This window comes from Pinus tabuliformis, chromosome 1_2 (genome assembly GCF_031772625.1).
Source record: "Pinus tabuliformis cultivar Carrire ecotype Pingquan chromosome 1_2, CPIR1, whole genome shotgun sequence".
NCBI classification, from domain to species: domain Eukaryota; kingdom Viridiplantae; phylum Streptophyta; class Pinopsida; order Pinales; family Pinaceae; genus Pinus; species Pinus tabuliformis.
Window position 1 is genome coordinate 1263052088 of NC_142298.1, and position 19753 is coordinate 1263071840.

The window sequence follows — 19753 nt, forward strand, 5'->3', positions numbered from 1 at the left end:
ACTGAGATAATTGGGTAGATTTCTCAAGTAAATATCCCATAGAAAGAGGAGTGAGAGCTTGTTCAGGGGAAAATTGCAACATTTCATTAATGGATGCAGCCGTTATGGGGAAAATAACTGTTTGACTTGGGGACATAACAACTCTGAGGTTAGGGTCATAGTTTGCTTGGCATTGATGAATCAGATCAGGGAAAATATGGACTGAGGGGAGAAAATACCTGGGAAGGTTTGATTCCCACAGTCCCAGGATATTTGAGCCATTTAGGTATTGGTTTCTGACTTGGAAAAATACTTTCAAGTGGTTCATGTCAGTGGATAAGTCCCTTATCTAAAAGTCTTTATCTGCAAGAGGCAGATAGTCTAAGTCTTTATGAGGGGCATTCATGGGTGCAACAAACAGAGCCACAAGGGTTTCCATTTCTGGTTCTTGTGGATTCAGAAATGAATTTGGGTTTTTGGTGCAAAATGGGCGAATTCACTGTTCTGGGAACTTATATTGGCAAAATAAAGACTGAATTTGCAATGAATTTTGCCTTTCTTAGTGGATTTTATGCTGTAAAACCAAACTTGCAGGGCTTCGACAGAAATTGGCTAAATACATGTATTTGAGGAATGAACAGAGTAATGGCATGCGCTGACGGTGGCTAACAGGTTCTGGCTGCATCGACTGCAATTCTCTTGGCAGGGTGGTGGTTGGAAGCTTGGCAGGTTGACTTGAACGTTGTTTGCATGGAAGCATGGTTGTAGTACAAAATAACAGAGAAAACGACACTTCGTTGGTTTTATTAACAAAGTCAAAGGTGGCGGGAGTTTTATTATTTGGGCGTATGACGTAAGCAGGAATAGATGTTTTGTCGCATGCAAAGGGCACTAAGTGGTATGTGATCACATCGCTTTGGGAGACAGGCGGGTTTCGACCGGGAGCCAGCGATCCCATAGGTTTTGCGACGTGTGGCAGGGTACTGTGCAAAAACCACTTTGCGATCGCGCGCTAACGTGTGGTCACAAAGTGGTGCGTGATATCACTTATGGCCGTTGGATGATGGAGGTGCAATCGAACGACTGACGGGAGGCGTGATACGACGGAGTTTAATGGATGCGGGCCCTACCCAATTAATTTTTTTTAATCATATCGAGAGCGATATAATTGGTTGGGGAGGGATCTTAATTAACCATGAGGTTTAAATAATCCCATTTTGCGGAGCGGGGAAATTAAGTTGTTAATGAATCACATATTAATTCATAATCCTTTTTTAAACGTGCTTATGGTTATAACTAACCGAGGGCGGGATATATAATAATTTGGGGATTTTAATATATTTAAATAATACGGGAAAAGGTAATATTATGTGGGATTTATATAATACATAGGTTAATAGTTAATATGACCATGTAAATGTAAAGAGTGCTAAGTAAAACATTAGGATGAGTATTTAACATAGGCTTGAATGAAAAAGGGGTTTTTTATGTAATATTGTGTATTTTTCCTAAGTAAAATAGGATTTTACTTAGGAAAAGACTTATGAGAGTGAATGCATGATGATTTTAAGTATTTAGGCTTTTTAGATCATTGGGCCGAGGGTCCGGTCCCTCCAGAAGTCAGAGAAATGCTTTAAGCCCCTCTAATTTTCAAAGACCTTAATACTTAGGGGGAATTAGTGAAATTTTTAGGGAAAAATGAGAAGGGAAGTTAATTATTTGACTTTGTCTTGCTTGAAATGCATCAAGTGTAATGTCTGCCTTGCACTTGTGATGAAAGTGAAAATTCACACATTTAGAGACATTATCCCTCACATGTAATTCTGCAATATCATCTACCTACCCTACCTACTTTAGCCTGACATTTTTTCTTCTTTATTAGGGTGCACTTGGACTGGCAAACCCTTATCACACTTTTTTATTTTACATGGAGAAATATATCTAAGTCTAACCTTATTACATCCAAGGGCTCAAATTAAACTGTTGAGCTCCTTTTATTTACTCTACCTATCTACTTATCTACCAAGATTAAATAGTTTAGTCAGATTTTATTCTCTATCTCTAAAACATGAAATTGAAAAATATGAACTAGTCAAGTTTAAGCTGTTTGATTGTTCATTAATTGTGGCATAAGCTACAAGTTGCACACAATTTGTTTATTACATAAGAGTAAAAAGTAGTGGCATTTAGACTTTCACACTTTCCTTGGTATTTCTTTTGGTGGGGTTCATTTTCTTTCACTTTTTGGACCATTTTATTCTTTTCACCCTTTGATTTTTCTTTTAGGGTATACCCTCTTTACATTTTTTAATATTTTTGATTTTTTGACAATATGGAAAACCTTTGCAACAAGGAAAGGTATGAACATATTCATAGCTCATCAATTCAATCATGAAATATGACACCTATTGGTATAGGAGCATAACACCTTTCAATGTTACAATACATATTTATACATGCTGAAGCATCCAAAACCATGGACTAAAAACCATCGCGTGTCCAAAACCATGGAAAAAACCCATAGGTAGGTCCACCCAACCTAATATAGGGTCAATTTTTTTTTTTTCTCGAGGCGCTGCCCCAAACCCTGTAGAGGGGGGCTACCCACCCCCCTCAAACCCCCTGGATAGGGGGGCCTGTCGCCCCCTCACTGCACAATCAGCGCAACGAAAGGGGGGGCTCTGCCCCCCCTCTAATCCCCTGGTTAACTACGTGGGCTAGTCGTGGAAAGAATATAACACAACCCAAGAGTCTGGTTATGCACTAAATGTATTTTCTTCTTCTCATTCTCATGAGTGGCTCATTGATTATGGAGCTTCTTATCACATGGCCAAAAACAAAGCCATGTTTTCTTCTTTAAATGATTGTAACACCAAAAATATATATGTTGGTGATGATAGATCTCTTAGTGTTGTAGAGACTCAAATTGTTCATCTAGACAATGGTCAATTTAATTATGTATTATGTGTTCCAACCTTATCCTACAACCTTCTATTTGTATATCAAATAACTCATTCAGGTGAAAGTAAAATTGTTGAATTTTCACCTCACGATGTTGTAATTAAGGACCTGAGAGATCCTAGATAGATTTTAGCTACTGGCATTGCTGATGATTCTAAAAGGTTGTAGATGTTTAACAAATTTGTGTCATCAAATATTCCCTCGGTATTTGTTGCTCATAATGATGAAGTGAGCAAACTTTAGCATGAGCGATTTGGTCACTTAAACTATCGCTCCCTTCAGAATCTATTTAAAGAAAATATGGTGACAGGTCTTCCAATGGTATCTTGCAGAGATGGTGTTTGTTCTGAATGTGTACTCGGAAAACATCATCAGGATAGTTTTTAAAACATGCCTCTTGGCACGGTTCAACCCCTTTACAGTTTGTGCATAGTGATTTATGTGGTCCACTTCCAGTTGTTTCATTCTCTGGCTACAAGTATTTCTTAGCTTTCATTGATGATTTCTCCAGATGCCCTTGGGTATACTTCTTAAAACTCAAGAGTGAAGTATTTAACATGTTCTTGGCCTTTAAGGCATTTATTGAAAAACAATCTGGACATAAATTTCTTAAGCTAAGATCTGATAGTGGCGGAGAATATGTTAACAACAATTTCATCAACTTTTGCACTGAGAATGGAATTCAAATGCAACATATTGTTCCATATACTCCACAACAAAATGGTGTAGCTGAAAGGAAGAATCACACCTTAACGGAAATGGCTAATTGTATGCTTCAATCTAAAGGACTTAGTCTTAATTTTTGGGCAGAAGTAATTAACTGTGCAAATTACATAGTAAATCACACTCCTACTAAGGTTTTAAAGAATATCACTCCAGAAGAAGCATTGAGCTCAATTAAACCAGATGTAAGTCACTTTCGTGTTTTTGGAAGTGAAGCATGGGCCCATATTCCATATGAGAAACATAAAGCTTTAGAACCTAAGAGTGAAAAATATATTTTTGTTGGATATTCTGAAGATGTCAAAGGATATAAACTTATTCCATTTAAGTCCAAAAATGTTATCATTAGAAGAGATGTAAAGTTTGTTGAAAATATATCGGCCTACAAGCCTAGTTTGGTGGATGTGCCACCTCTCTCTATCACTTCTACTTCTGAAAACATTTCTTCTTCAGATGATGACAACGAGGATGACAATCCTCACCCACCTTCTCAGGATCATCCTTGAGCTCCTTAACTGCCAAAATGGGTCCGTGCTACTCGGGATGCAATAGGTGCTCTTGTCAGTGATCCTACAGATTAGCGACGTACATGTTCTCAGTTCGATAGAGCCTCTTCTTTACTGGCTCAAGCTTCAGCGAATTATGATCTTGACACCTTTGTAGAAGCTTCAGGCCATCTAGATTGGGACACAACTATGAATGAAGAATATCGTTCATTATTGGCAAATGATACATGGGATCTTGTTCCTCTTCTAGAGGGACAAAAACTTGTTAGATGCAAATGGGTTTACAGAACCAAGTATGGACCAGATGGAAAAGTTGATAAATATAAAGATTGTCTTCTTACTAAGGGTTTTTCACAATTTGAAGGCATTGACTATACTAAATCCTTCTCCCCTGTTGCCAAAATGAACTCTATCCACCTTGTTCTTTCCCTCGTCGCCTCTTTCAAATGGGAAGTCCATCAGATGGATGTTAAATCCGCTTTCTTGCATGGGGAGTTGCATGAAGAAATCTATATGGAACAACCTATTAGCTTTATACAAACAGACTCCAGCCTTATATGTCGGCTTAAGAAATCCGTTTATGGTCTTAAGCAATCCCCTCGAGCTTGGTATGCAAAAATGGATAGCTTTCTTTTAGATATTGGCTTTTCTAGGTGTCATTCTGATAATACTGTCTACACCAAGAAAGTGGGCAAGTCTCTTATCATTCTTTTTCTTTATGTTGATGATCTTATCCTTACTGGTAGTGATCCCAACCTTATAAACCATGTGAAGTCTAGCCTTAAAAAGAAGTTTGAAATGACAGACTTAGGACACTTGCATTATTTTCTTGGTCTTCAAGTCTTGCAATCCAAGGAAGGTATTTCCCTTTCCCAGTCCAAGTATGCCTGTGATCTTCTACGCCATTTTCAAATGGAAGACTATAAGTCAGCCCTTCTCCCTTTCAATCTGGAGCCAAACTTTCAGTCACTTGTACTTCCCCTGAAGTTTATGCTACCTTATACTGTCAACTTATAGGAAAAATTTTGTATCTAACCCATACTCGTCCTGACCTTTCCTTTGATGTTGGCCTTATTACTCGTTTTATGAAAAACCCACATGAAAGTCATTGGAAAGAAGCTAAAAGAATACTTCATTATGTTCGAGGTATAGTTCAATTTGGGCTTCATTACAGTACAAAAGCATCTCCTCTATTGTTTGGTTTCATTGATTCCGATTGGGCTGGTGACCCTGATGATCGGAAGTCCACTGCTGGTTATGTCTTCACTCTTGGTTCTGGACCTATTACATGGGCTTGCAAGAAACAAAGTTCCATTTCTCTTTCTTTAGTAGAAGTAGAGTATCGTGGTGCCATAGAAGCTAGTAAGGAAGCCATGTGGCTTCATCAGATCCTGTCAGAGTTTGGGTTTCAGCAGCAACATCTGACTACACTTTGGTGTGATAATCAAAGTGTCACTAAAATATGCAAAGATCCAGTCCAACATCAGCGTAGAAAACACATTGAACTACACATGCACTTCATCAGAAAGCTCATTCATGACCATGTTCTTGAAGTACAATATTGTTCAACAGATGATCAAGTTGTAGACATCTGTACAAAGGCTCTCACAAAGGTGAAGTTTACTAAGCTTCGATTTATGGTTGGAGTTCAGGAAGTTGTCACTAAGGGGGGATAGGCTCTAATTCCTCCTTCCTTCTCCTATTGTGTCATATTTGTACATCCTTCAATCCTATCCCAAGTTTTTCTTAAGGGGGGATGTTAGGATATTCCGACACATAGGAAACAGTTAAGTATAACTTGGTCTAGTGTAGAGTTAGGTAAAGTGTGTTTCTTTACTATGTACATTTGTAACTTACAATCCGATGGTCATGATATGTTCTAGACATGAATTGATCCGACAATTCATTCTCTCCTCAGTATTACTGACACTTGATCAGTGGCTTAAAACTCGATTGGTCCATGATCTCTATTTAAAGAACATGGAGGGTCATTTGTAGGGTAACCATTCATGAGAGAAGCTTATGTAAATTTTCATTTTTTTATTACTAAATTGCCTGAAGTGGTTGCGTTGGCTCAAGCCGTGGACTGTTTCCCTCTTTAAGGGTTTTAACCACGTCAAGAATATTGGTGTATTGATCTGTGATCTGTTTATGAGCGGTGTCCTTTGGTGTTCTATCTGAGGAACTTACCCTGTAAATTCCTACGAAGCCTGCAAAAAAACTTGTAGTACTCAGATTGATATTTTCGATGAGGTATCGTACACGCCAAATAGATATAATATGACCAAGTTATGACCCCAGGAAGTTGGCTACCCAACTAACCCCAACGGGGCCCATAAACTCTTGGTGTTCCATCTCCTCGGGTTTAGGTTTTGGTTGTTTAGGGTTTTCTCTTGTTTTTCATTAATAAAAAGACCCTTGAGCCTCATTGTAACACAGTCCAAAGGCATGTAACCGCCACATCTCTTCTCAGAGACAACCTAGCATAGCCAAGCTAGTTTATTTCCATTTCAGTATGTAAGCATATTTCAGTTCTTTGATTAATGAAATGAAGTTTATTTCTGTTGCATCTCTGTGTTTATGTGTATATTTTTTTTTTGCATTTTTGCATAAGTCTGGATCAACCAATGCATAAATAACCAAGGGAATCCAGAGGTTAAGCCACCTCCACCCTCACCCTACCATGATCTCACCTAAAATGGTCCCAAGATCACAAAACCAAACAGATTTCAGATGCTTCAGTATTCCTTCACCATCCCTTTAGGAATTTTCCTATCTCCACCCACCTTTTGAGGGTTTCCCATAGAAAACCATCTACACCCCCAATCCTTGGGATTTCCCTAAGACCACCTCACCCGGATCCAAAAACTTCCAACAATCCAAAGCTCAACCAAGAATGAATCTCATCACACCATGGCTATCTGGAAATGGAAAGGCAAGGCTGAAACTACTATCAAACCCATCAAAGCCCATGCCAATGATAAAAAATAAACCAAATACACACATGCATATACCATGCATGCCAAAACCAGCTACAAAACCATACATCCAACCTGTTACCTGCAAGTATTTCCATTGAAGCCGCTTGATCCAACTCTTCCTCGCTTGATCTTGCTTTCCTTTGCCTTCCTTGTCCTTCCTTTGCTTTATTGCTTGCCTTCTCCTCTTGGTGCTCTTCTCCTATCTGAAACCAATTCCAAATTCAATTGACAAAAGGCCCCAAACTGATGTTTTGATGTCTTTTTATTATTGATGCCTCTAATTTCTTCATTTTTCCTCTATTTTCTTTCAATTTCATCCTCACATGCAACATGTGACCTTTCACCTCCATTTTCTCCTATTTTCCTTTATTTTCATAAAATAAATGCCAATAATGTATTTTTCCTTTTCAAAGCCTTTGCCAATGCCTTTGTCAATTTCCCCTTAGCCATGATAAACAACAAGTGATGCCCACTAAGATGATTTGCCCAACATTTAGCTTGGAATATGTGTCCCATGACCTTAGTCTTATTTTGCCTTTATTAAATTTATTACATGAACTTTTAACCTGTTGGGGAAAAGTGATTTTCTATCATTTAATTTGTCAAACCAGGGGTTTTGTAAACTTGTGAGGCATGCATGCACTATATGTGCTAAAAATTGTCTTTCAATTTAGATCAATCTAACTACAAAATAACGAAAAACAATTCATCTAATCTATGAAATCAAATAAGGAAAATGAAATTCAATTATCCTGTGAAATAAAAAATAGCTAATGTATACTTAGGTACTCCAACATTCAATTATGAAGTGTTACCTTCTTGAGATGATGTGTAAGCAACTATTATACTTTAACTTCTAATGTCCTAAAAAAACAAGTAAGTGTGCAAAAAATAACTCAGTAATTGCATGTATTAAATATTCAATCATTCAATCTTGAAATATGATTAAATCAATTTCTTAAAATGATCTTTAGGAATATCAATTAATGCAATTAAATGAGGATCTTAAAAGCAAAAATTAGAAATATGAAAAAGTAAACCTCAATGATTACATAGGTTGAACATTCAATCACCCAATTTGAAGTCACCTTCTTGCCCTGATCCTTTATTCAATTATACAATGAATTGATGGTTTGATCTAAGAAAGTAAATAACAGAACATGAAAGGAAACTAAATAACTATGAACCATTGCCTCAAACTTAATCCAATTAGAAAATACATAAATCTTCCCTATTGAAATGTTTTTAGAAAAGCAAATATTACATAGTCATTCTAAAACTAATACTTAGAAAGCAAATGAACTTTAATCTATAAAATCAATTAAATCTCACAATCATTAGATGGCCATTCCAATGGTGTATGAGGATGGCAAGTGAAGAAGCTCCATATGCAAGCAAAACTAAATCTTAAAATCTCCGAGTATAAGCTCCAAAGTCTCTATTAAAAACATGAGCATTTCTCCAACTTTACACATGCCTTCAAAGGAAAAGGCTCTCCTATTTATACAAAAACATAAGAAGCTACCCTATTTAATGAGGATCCACTAAAATCTCATATAGTTACAACAAAATAGCTCATAATGAGACACATATCCCCTAGGTGTCTCATAGAGTCCTAATCCAAATAAGAAATGATGAGACACCTCATAGATTACAATCCAAATAGGACACATATCCTTCTTTGACCTTTATCCAAATCTCCTTTGAAGGGAATTCGAATTTGAGCATTGGAGGCCACATAAGGGTGCTTTGGAAGCTTCCAAATAACCTACACATGTCATGAAACTCAAGCCACATATATAGATACATGAAACCATGTTAATTTCCTAGTTTTTAATCATAAATTCACTTTAAACACATAAAATAAATAACTTTGGTAAATAAGGATCCTAACTCATATATTTATGAAAATGGTGGCCAATGAAAGATTATATGGTTATGGAGTTGTGACATGTGAGTGAAATGGTGGCGATAAAGGTGAAAGTGGTTGTCATTTTAAAGACATTTTGGAGGCCCAACATAACCCAAGGTTGTTACAGATCCTTCCCCCTTAGGGGACCACCATCCTTGGTGTTCTATGACACCTATGACTACAAGGCCACTGAAAAGCAAAACATACTGCCCATGGAGCTTTATAACCCATCTCATTGCAGTATTTATAATGAGAAACCTGCTCAAAATCAAAACCATAATGATAAACATGACAACATGACAACCATACCATTTATTGGAGCTTTATAACATATCTCATTATGGTATTTACAATATCAACCATACATAAATATGTACATATACCGAAACTCATTTGCCTCCACCTGTGAATAGTGAAGGATACATAGCCCACATTTGATCAGTCATCTCCCATGTAGCTTCGTTGGGCTCAAAGTGCTTCCACTGCACTTTAGCTTGCTCGATTTCTCTATTCTGGACCATGATTTGTTTCTGCTGCAATATGCATTGAGGTTCTGGATGGAATTCTCCTTCTAGCTCCACCTGCAATATAGACCAATCAATAACATGATAAACGTCTTTCACATATATTTTAATAAATGAAACATGGAAAACATTATGGACTTTCACTGTCGGAATGTTGGGTCCCTATAATACTAGTGATTACCCCGTTACTATTGTAGTTATACCCCTTATTAATATTGTTGTGCCCCTATTGCATCCATATTGTTATTACTGTGCCCCATAGAATCCCTCTATTGTTATTTTTGTGGCTTTATATTATTATTGTTAGGTCGGCTAGATTATATTGTGACTCCTTAGACTCCTATATATAGAAAGGAGATTTTGTCATTTGTATCATACAAGAATTGTTCATTTATGTAATGTAAAGGAGGTTTCCCCCTCAAAGAGGCTGAATTCTAAGGCGTTGATCCATATTTTCTATCTTTTCTTGAGCTGGTTTCATAACATTTGGTATCAGAGCTTTGGATTCTAGGGTTTCGCTGCTCCAAACAGGTCATCGTGGCATTTTCGCTATAACTTTTTTTCTGTGATGTTTCAGAAGTTGCAAAAAAAACCCATTTGAGAAGAAAGCGTGTTGAACCTTGGGTCCAAATTTCAGAGCTTTTCGCGCGATATTTGCGGAGATATGATCTGAGGAAGTTGGTCTTTTTGCAGACTCCTGAATTACATTCAAAACAGGTGACCTGGGGAAAATCGTCATAACTTTCTCTCTGGGGATCGGATTGAAGTTTTGTAAGAAGGTACAAAAAGAGGACAGAATGTAGTTTCTTGTATGTATTTTTTAGATCCAAAGCTCAAAACAGTGACTCGTGGCACGTTGTACAAGTTCGCTCTACTGAACTAGTCTATAATAAAGTCATTGTGGGAGATTTCGCATAACTCTTCCTTGGAGAATCCAATTTGGGTCAGACTTGTGGCATTAGAAAGAGGACACAGAGGGCTACTACAAGTCACAAATTCAGAACTAGATAATCGGAAAGTACAGAGATACATCAGAGGCAATATCAAACTCCTACAAAGTGAAAAAAGGTGTGTAGATTTTCTTAAATTTTTGCTTAAGCTTGGTTTGAAAATTTATTCTGAAGGAATTCAAAGGGCATATTAGAGCATTATTATTGGTAACTGATGCCCCGAGGAAAGAAATGCAAACACCTAGTAAGGAACCTGAAAGCTCTAGCATAACTCATGAAGAAGAAGAAGAAGAAATGCTATATGATATATCAAAATTACAAGAACAAGTGCAACAAGTGTCACTTGCACAAAAAGCAACAGAATCTAAGATGGATGTTTTAAAGAAAGATGTAGAAGCTAAGATGGATGGTTTAAAGAAGGGTGTAGAAGCTAAGATGGATTGTTTAAAGAAAGGCGTAGAAGCTAATATGGATGACATGGAATCTAAGGTGAATGGCATGGACGCTAAAATTGATGGCATGGATGATAAGATGGAAGAATCGAAGATAAATATGAATAATTTGCTACAAGAAATGGTCACTAAGGGTGAAAGGGTGCTAAAGGAAACTCATGATGAGAACAAAATAAATGTTAATCATGATTCCATAGACTCTAATGTTGGATCGAAGACTCACCATATTCCAAAAATCGATATGAGGAAGTTTGATGGCAGGGATCCCGCCACATGGATATTACAGATGGAGCAATTCTTCGATCTCAATAATGTGCAAAACACACAAAAGGTACGTATGGCAACTTTATATTTGGAACCAAATCAGTTTTTATGGTATCAATGGCTTTGCTCTCGTAAACAATTTATCACTTGGGCAATTTTTACGGAAGAATTGATAGCACATTATGAGGATACAAAAAGCAACACTTTTTTTTAGCCAATTGATAAGTCTCAAGCAAAAGGGTTCAATAATGGAGCACATTGAGGAGTTCTAAAAATTGAACATAAGGGTAAAAGATATTCCAGAGGAGCATAGGATTGATGTGTTCATAGGGTCTTTAAAGGATAATATCCAACATGATGTTCGCCTTTGGGAACCTGATTCATTAGAGAAGGCATTCAGGTTAGCAAGAAAAATAGAAATCAAAATTATGGCAACAAGGAAGCATACCACTCACAACTATAAAGACAAAGTGTTGTTGCCGCTAGTCTTCCACAACCTATAAGGTTGACACCACAACAATTGGAAGAAAAAAGAGCAAAAGGGCTTTGTTACAGTTGTGATAGCAAATACACTAAAGGTCATAAGTGTGCTGAGAAGAAATTATTCTACATAGATTGTGAAGAGGAAGAAGAAAAGGAGCAAGAAAGGTCAAAAGAAGAGGATATACTCCAGGAACAAAGCCTAGATAAAGAAGAAATGAATCCGACCATATCTTGTAATGCATTGGCGAGGATTACCACTCCTCAAACCATCAAGATAGAAGGACAAATCAAGAAGAAAAAGGTAATAGTGTTGATTGATTCAAGAAGTACCCACAATTTTATTCATTGTAAGGTAGCAAGAGAATTGAATTGCTTCTTATATCCAACACCAGAGTGTCAAGTGATGGTTGCAAATGGAGGAACAATAAATTGCTCGGGAAAGTGCCATAATATCAAGCTATCCATGGGAGAATATGTATTGACTATCCCAATGCTTTCCATTCCAATGGGAGGTGTTGATGTTGTACTAGGAGTCCAATGGCTACAATCCTTGGGTACAATAGCTTTTAATTTTCAAGAACTTTTCATGAAATTCTCTGTGGAAGGAAAGGAAGTTGAATTAAGGGGTATTGCAGGGAAACCGGGAAAGATAATCAGCTCTAACAGTATGACAAAGCTTCTAAAAAAGGAACAAAGAGGTGTAATTGCACAATTATGTTCGCTAGATGTGTCCACAGTGGAATCATCTATTTCTCCAGATCTCCAAAAAGTCTTGGACAATCATTCCAAGGTATTTGAGACTCCCAAAGGTCTCCCACCTATTCGTGATCATGATCATGCTATTCATCTGATTCCAGGAAGTGTTCCTCCAAACATCAGGCCGTACAGATATCCCTATGCCCAAAAGAGTGAAATTGAACGCATGGTTGCAGAAATGCTAGAGGCTGGTATAATTCAACCAAGTCAAAGTTCTTTCTCTGCTCCAATCGTATTGGTGCACAAGAAGGATGGATCATGGCGCATGTGTCCGGATTATAGGGAGCTCAACAAGCTCACTATTAAAGATAAGTTTCCCATTCCTGTCATTGACGAATTACTGGATGAATTGCATGGATCAATTTACTTCACCAAGTTGGATCTTCGTTCGGGATATCATCAAATTAGAATGAAGATTGAAGACATTCCTAAAACAGCATTTAGAACTCATGAGGGTCATTATGAATTTTTGGTCATGCCTTTTGGCCTTACCAATGCACCTTCAACATTTCAAGGTTTGATGAATTCAATTTTCAAACCATTCCTTAGAAAATTTGTGTTAGTATTTTTTGATGATATACTAATCTACAACAAGTCTTGGAAGGATCATGTTGAACATGTTGACAGGGTGTTACAACTATTGGAGGAGAAACAGTTATATGCAAAAAGATCCAAATGTTTCTTTGGAGTACAAGAGGTGGAATATCTGGGTCATATTGTATCTCATGAAGGAGTTAAGGTAGACCCTAGCAAAATTAAAGCCATTAAGGAATGGAAAATTCCCACATCCATAAAGCATCTGCGAGGATTTCTCAGGTTGACAGGGTATTATCGCAAGTTTGTTAAGAATTATGGGAGAATAGCAGCACCTCTAACAACATTATTAAAGAAAGATGCATTTTCATGGACTCCAGAAGCAACAAAGGCATTCAAACATCTTAAAGAGGCAATGTGCCAAGGACCGGTCTTAGCTACACCGGACTTCACAAAAACCTTTATTGTGGAATGTGATGCTTCAGGAAATGGAATTGGTGTTGTTTTAATGCAAGATGAAAGACCCATTGCTTTTGAAAGTCGTCCAATCAAGGGAAAGTTTTTACACAAAGCTATTTATGAGAAGGAAACGTTGGAAATACTCCATGCACTTAAGAAATGGTGACCCTACCTAATGGGAAGACACTTCAAGGTAAAAACGGATTATGATAGCCTTAAATACTTTTTAGAACAAATATTATCCTTCGAAGAGCAACAAAAGTGGGTCACAAAGATGTTGGGTTATGACTTTGAAATCATCTACAAAAAAGGGAAAGAAAATGTGGTGGCAGATGCACTCTCAAGAAAGGATGAGGATGTGGAAGCATTGTTGTGCGCCATTTCTATTATCCAACCAGATTGGATAAACGAAGCAAGGGAGGAATGGAAGAATGATGAAGAAGTTTGGGCACTTATTCGAAAGTTACAACAAGATTCCAGTATGTCTAATACATTTAGCTGGCAAAATGATTCGTTATGGTACAAAGATCGCTTATACCTCTGTAAGAATTCCCAGCTAAAACAAAATATTCTTATGGAATTTCACACTTCTCCCTTAGGAGGGCACTCAGGATTTTTAAAAACTTACCACAGGGTTAAGAAGGAATTTTTTTGGGATGGCCTTAAATCAGATATTCAAAAGTTTGTGGCGGAATGTTTGGTTTGCCAACAAATAAAGTTGAAACAATTAAGACACCAGGTCTATTACAACCTTTATCCATTCCAAGCCAACGTTGGGAGGAAGTTTCAATGGATTTTATCACAGGTTTACCAAAGTCTGAGGGAAAGAGTGTCATCATGGTGGTAGTTGACAGACTTACCAAGTATGCACACTTTTGTGCATTATCACATCCATTTAAAGCCAGTACAGTTTCTACTGCATTTATGGAAACAATTCAAAAGCTACATGGAAACCCAAAGATTATTGTAAGTGACAGAGATCCTATTTTCACTGTAAATTTTTGGACAACTATTTTATTGTCTTGGTACTCAGTTAGCTCATAGCTCATCTTATCATCCTCAATCTGATGGGCAAACTGAGATAGTAAACAAATTTTTGGAAGGATATCTTCGTTGCTTTGTATCTGATAAACAAACACAATGGGTCAAATGGTTGCCTTTGGCTGAATGGTGGTATAACACTTCCTTCCATACAGCAACAAAAATGACCCCATTTATGGCACTTTATGGGTATCAACCACCATCCATCACATCATATTTAAGAGAAAATTCTAAGGTTCAGGCAGTGGAACATCACATTGAACATCAAGAACAAGTCCTCCAACTCTTAAAGGATAACCTCGTGTTGGCACAGAATAGAATGAAACAACAGGCAGATCAACATCGCAGTGAAAGAAGTTTTGATGTAGGTGATTGGGTATTCCTACGGCTACAACCATATAAGCAAATGTCCCTCAAGCAAGCTAAGAAGGATAATAAATTATCACCAAAGTGTTATGGTTCGTACAAGGTGTTGCAAAGGATTGGTACTATGGCATACAAATTGGAGCTTCCTGCAGCTTCTTGATTGCACCCAGTTTTCCATGTTTCATGTTTAAAGAAGGTTATAAGCGATAAGATCCCAGTTCAAACAATATTGCCAGAACTTGATGAGGAAGGAAAAATTATATTGGAACCAGAAGTAGTCACAGAAACAAGAACTCGACAGCTAAGAAATCGATCAATTTCAGAGTATCTTATCAAGTGGAAGAACTTATCCGCTGAAGATTCCACATGGGAGGATGAGAATTTTATGCAGAAGTATCCAGAACTACTCAAGCGTTGAGGACAACACTTTTTTGAAGGAGAGGGGCATGTTGGGTCCCTATAATACTAGTGATTACCCAATTACTATTGTAGTTATACCCCTTATTAATATTTTTGTGCCCCTATTGCCCCCATATTGTTATTACTGTGCCCCATAGAATCCCTCTATTGTTATTTTTGTGGCTTTATATTATTATTGTTAGGTCGGCTGGATTATATTGTGACTCCTTAGACTCCTATATATAGAAAGGAGGTTTTGTCATTTTTATCATCCAAGAATTGTTCATTTATGTAATGTAAAGGAGGTTCCCCCTCGAAGAGGCTGAATTCTAAGGCGTTGATCCATCTTTTCTATCTTTTCTTGAACTGGTTTCATAACACGGAAGCAATGCAATTTTGTAAGCCATTGATCCAATCCTCTCAAGAATATTGAAAGGCCCGCAATACTGAGGTGCCAACTTGGCACATGATCCAATCCTCAAGGAGCTCTTCTTCGACTTGATGTGCAAATGCACATGCTCCCCGACCTGAAACTCCTAAAATTCCCTGTGTTGATCAATATACCTTATGCCTATCATGTTTTGCCTTTAGATTCTTCTTTATAACCTGCATTTCTTGTTCCATATCTTCCCACATGTCTGGTCCTATAAGTACCATGTTCACTGGATCACTTCAATTGATGGGAGTATTACAACTTCGCCCATAGAGTGCCTCAAATGAACTCATCCTCAGTAACACTTGATAACCATTGTTGTAGGAAAACTCAAGTAATGGAAGATACTCCTCCCACCTCCTCTACTGGTGCATGACATACATCCTCAACATATCCTCCAGTACCATATTGACCCTCTTTGTCTATCCATATGTCTGCGGATGATAAGTTGTATTGAAAGCTAACTTTGCACCTAAATCTATAAATAACTTCTTCCAAAACTTGGAAGTGAACTTGGCATCTCTATCTGATACAATCTGCTTTGAGACACCGTGCAATCTCACTATATCCCTGATGAAGACATGTGCCACCTCACTAGCTAAATAAGTAGTCTTCACTAGAATGAAATGAGCTACCTTGCTCAACTTGTCCACCATAACCATGATGGAATCATGTTGCTTTGATGTCCTCGACAAACCTGTGATGAAATCCATGGAAACGACCTCCAATTTTCACTCTGGAATCATAATAGGTTGTAACAACCTAGTTGGGTGCTTACACTCAGCTTTCACCTGCGTACCATCCAAGCATCTTGCAACAAACTCTGCTACTTCCTTCTTCAAATTCGTCCAGTAGTAGAACTTCTTCACAAATGTCAATGTGTTTTGATATGTCGGGTGACTTGAATATGGCTTGACACGAGACTCCATCAAGATAAGCTTCTTTAGCTCACTGTCATCTGGCACATAGATCTTATCCCTAAATCTCACGAAGCCATCTGTCATGAGATGAAAATCCACATCTTGTTCACCTGTATCTTGTTGTAACATGTTCTTAAGCTACCTATACCTATTTTCCTATTGTCCTTCCTGTAAGATCTAATCCTGTAAATCCATCCCATAAGAGCTCACAATGATAACATGATTTACCTACACTCTCCTACTAAGAGCTTCTGCAACCTTGTTCTCCTTTTATTTAATGTATCTGATCTCAAAGTCAAACTCGCTGAGAGTATCCAACCATGTAGCTTGCCTAACATCTAAATTAGGTTGGTCAAATAGATATCTCAGTCCATTATGGTCACTCATCAATACAAACCTCCTACCAAGAAGATAATTCCCCCATGTCTCCAAGGCATGAATGATCACTTCCAACTCAAGATCATGAGTCACATAGTTCTGCTCGTGCTCATTCAATTTCCTTGACCCATAGCACACCACCTATCCCTCTTGCATCAAGACTTCACCAAGTCCTCTCTTGCAAGCATATGTGCACACCATGAACTCTTTATCTAGATATTTAATCTTTAACATTGGATCATTTGTCAACAACTTCTTCAATTGTTCAAAAATTTCCGCAAATTCCTTTGTCAATTCAAATGTATTTCCTTTCCTTTGCAAGGATGTAATAGGATATGCAATCCATGAAATTTCCTGATGAACTGCCTGCAGTAACCTGCTAGCCCCATGAATGATCTGACCTCATCCAAATTCTTAGGAACTTCCCACTCCATGATAACCCTTATCTTTTCCGAATCCACTACTATGTTTTCCTTGGAAACAGCATTTCCCAAGTGATGTACCTCTTTCTAAAAGAAGTTTCACTTACTAAGCTTCACATACAACTGATTCTCTCTTAGTAATATCTATACTACTGATAAGTGTTCCACGTGTTGTTCCTCATTCTTAGAATATATCAATATATCAGCCATGAATACAATCACAAACTTGTCTAGATAAGGATGCAACACACTATTAATCAAGCACCTAAAAGTAGTTGGAGCATTAGCCAAACCTAAAGGAACCATAACAAACTCATAATGCCCATAACTAGTCTGAAAATCAGTTTTGTAACTGTCCTCTTATTTAATGCATACTTGATGATATCTTGATCTCAAATAAATCTTCGAGAACATTGTTTCTCCCTTCAACTAATCAAACTAGTCATTGATCCTTAACAATGGATACATGTTCTTGATGATCACCTTGTTCAACTAACTGTAATCAATGCACAATCTAATGGTACCATCCTTCTTCTTCACAAATAACATTGATGCACCCCAAGGTGATACACTTGGCCTAATGTATCCCTTGATAGGCATTTCCTTCAACTACAACTTTAATTCTAGTAGCTCAGGAGTGCTCAACTTGTAAGGTGCCTTTGATGTTGGTACTACTCCTCGTACCAACTCAATATAAAAGTCCACTTCCATGTGGGGAGGAAACTATGAAATCTCTACTAGAAACAAATCCTGAAACTGTTGCAAAACCATATACTTCTTGAAGACTTCCACATCCTCAAAATCATTTATTTTATCACTAGAAAAATTCACTACAAATAATAAACACCCTTTCCTATGATTGTGCTTAGTGAGCATAGTTGTGACCATTCTAATTGATGTGGCTTCTTCTTTCACTACAAGATTCTTTTTTCCCCATTATCATCCAATGACTTAATAGCCTTGTCATAACAATGTACTTTGGTCTTGTGGAGGTACAACCAATCCATACCCATAAGCATATTGTATGATCCTAATGGAAGCACATTAGATGTGCCAATGTAGGCATACCATTCAGCTCAAATGCACAAGCTATAACCCAATGATGAACTCTCTTCTTAGTACCTGTAGCCAACTACACCAACCAAGACTCATTATGCACTTCTTTTCTCAAACCACACTTATCCACTAGGTCAGGATTTACATAACTATAATTCTATCCAGGGTCAATCAAAATAGAAACAACTCGATCACAAAATTTACCTTCCATCTCAATAATGGATGCTTGGTGATCTTCCTACTTATTATCTACAACTGCATAAATATGAGGAATGCTATGAGAAACATCCCCAACTATCTACGCATATTGAACACTATAGATCTGAGGTCTGCCACCCCGGTACAATGTAAAATCCTTCTTGCAATGATCTCTGCCACAAATCCAACACTACAACGGTCCTCTATCATCACCTTTATTTTGCTTCTCTCCAGGCTGCGACCCATGTCCCTTCTCAACTGCATTAAACTTATTGTAAGGAACCACATTCTCTTTCTCAACTGCATCCTGAGGTCTTCCCCGCTTCGGTGGCCACTTCCATTTAACTTTATCATTCCCCTTCAATTCATGTTTAGGCTCAGCTTTATGCTTTAATTGCTCATAACAACGCTTTAGTTTCTTGATAGATTCCTCTAGCGACCTTGGATCATTAAACTCAATCAAGTCTCTATATGATGCTAGCAGCCCACTAATGAACCTTTGAACCTTCGTTTTTTCATCCTTGAGGTATGGAAAATACCTCAATAGCTCCAGGAACCTGCTAGTATACTCATCATCTGTCATGGAACCCATCTGCAACTCATATAACTCATTATCTTTGTCATCATAATACCTTTCAGATAGGTACTTCTCCTTTAAGAGTCTCTCAAACTCATCCCAAATCAGCTCTTCATCTCAAATTCCTCTAACATTATTCACATCTTCCCACCAAATATATGCTTTCCCTTTAAGACTGAATGTGGCTATCTTGGATTTCATGTTCTCTGAGTAGTTATGAAATCTGAAGAATTTCTTTATCCCAAGAAACCATGCCTTTGCATCTTCTAACTTCTTCATCTCTCCATCAAATGTAGGAGGCTTGACTTTCTTGAACTCCTCAGGCAAGTACTCATTCCTCCTATAAGGATGAGGATGATGATGATGATGTTTCCTAGACAAGGAACTAGAATGAAACCCATACATACCGGTCCTCTTGTCAGGTGTACCCAATGATCTGCCACCTTTGACTATCCCCCTTTATCCAACCTGTATTCTGA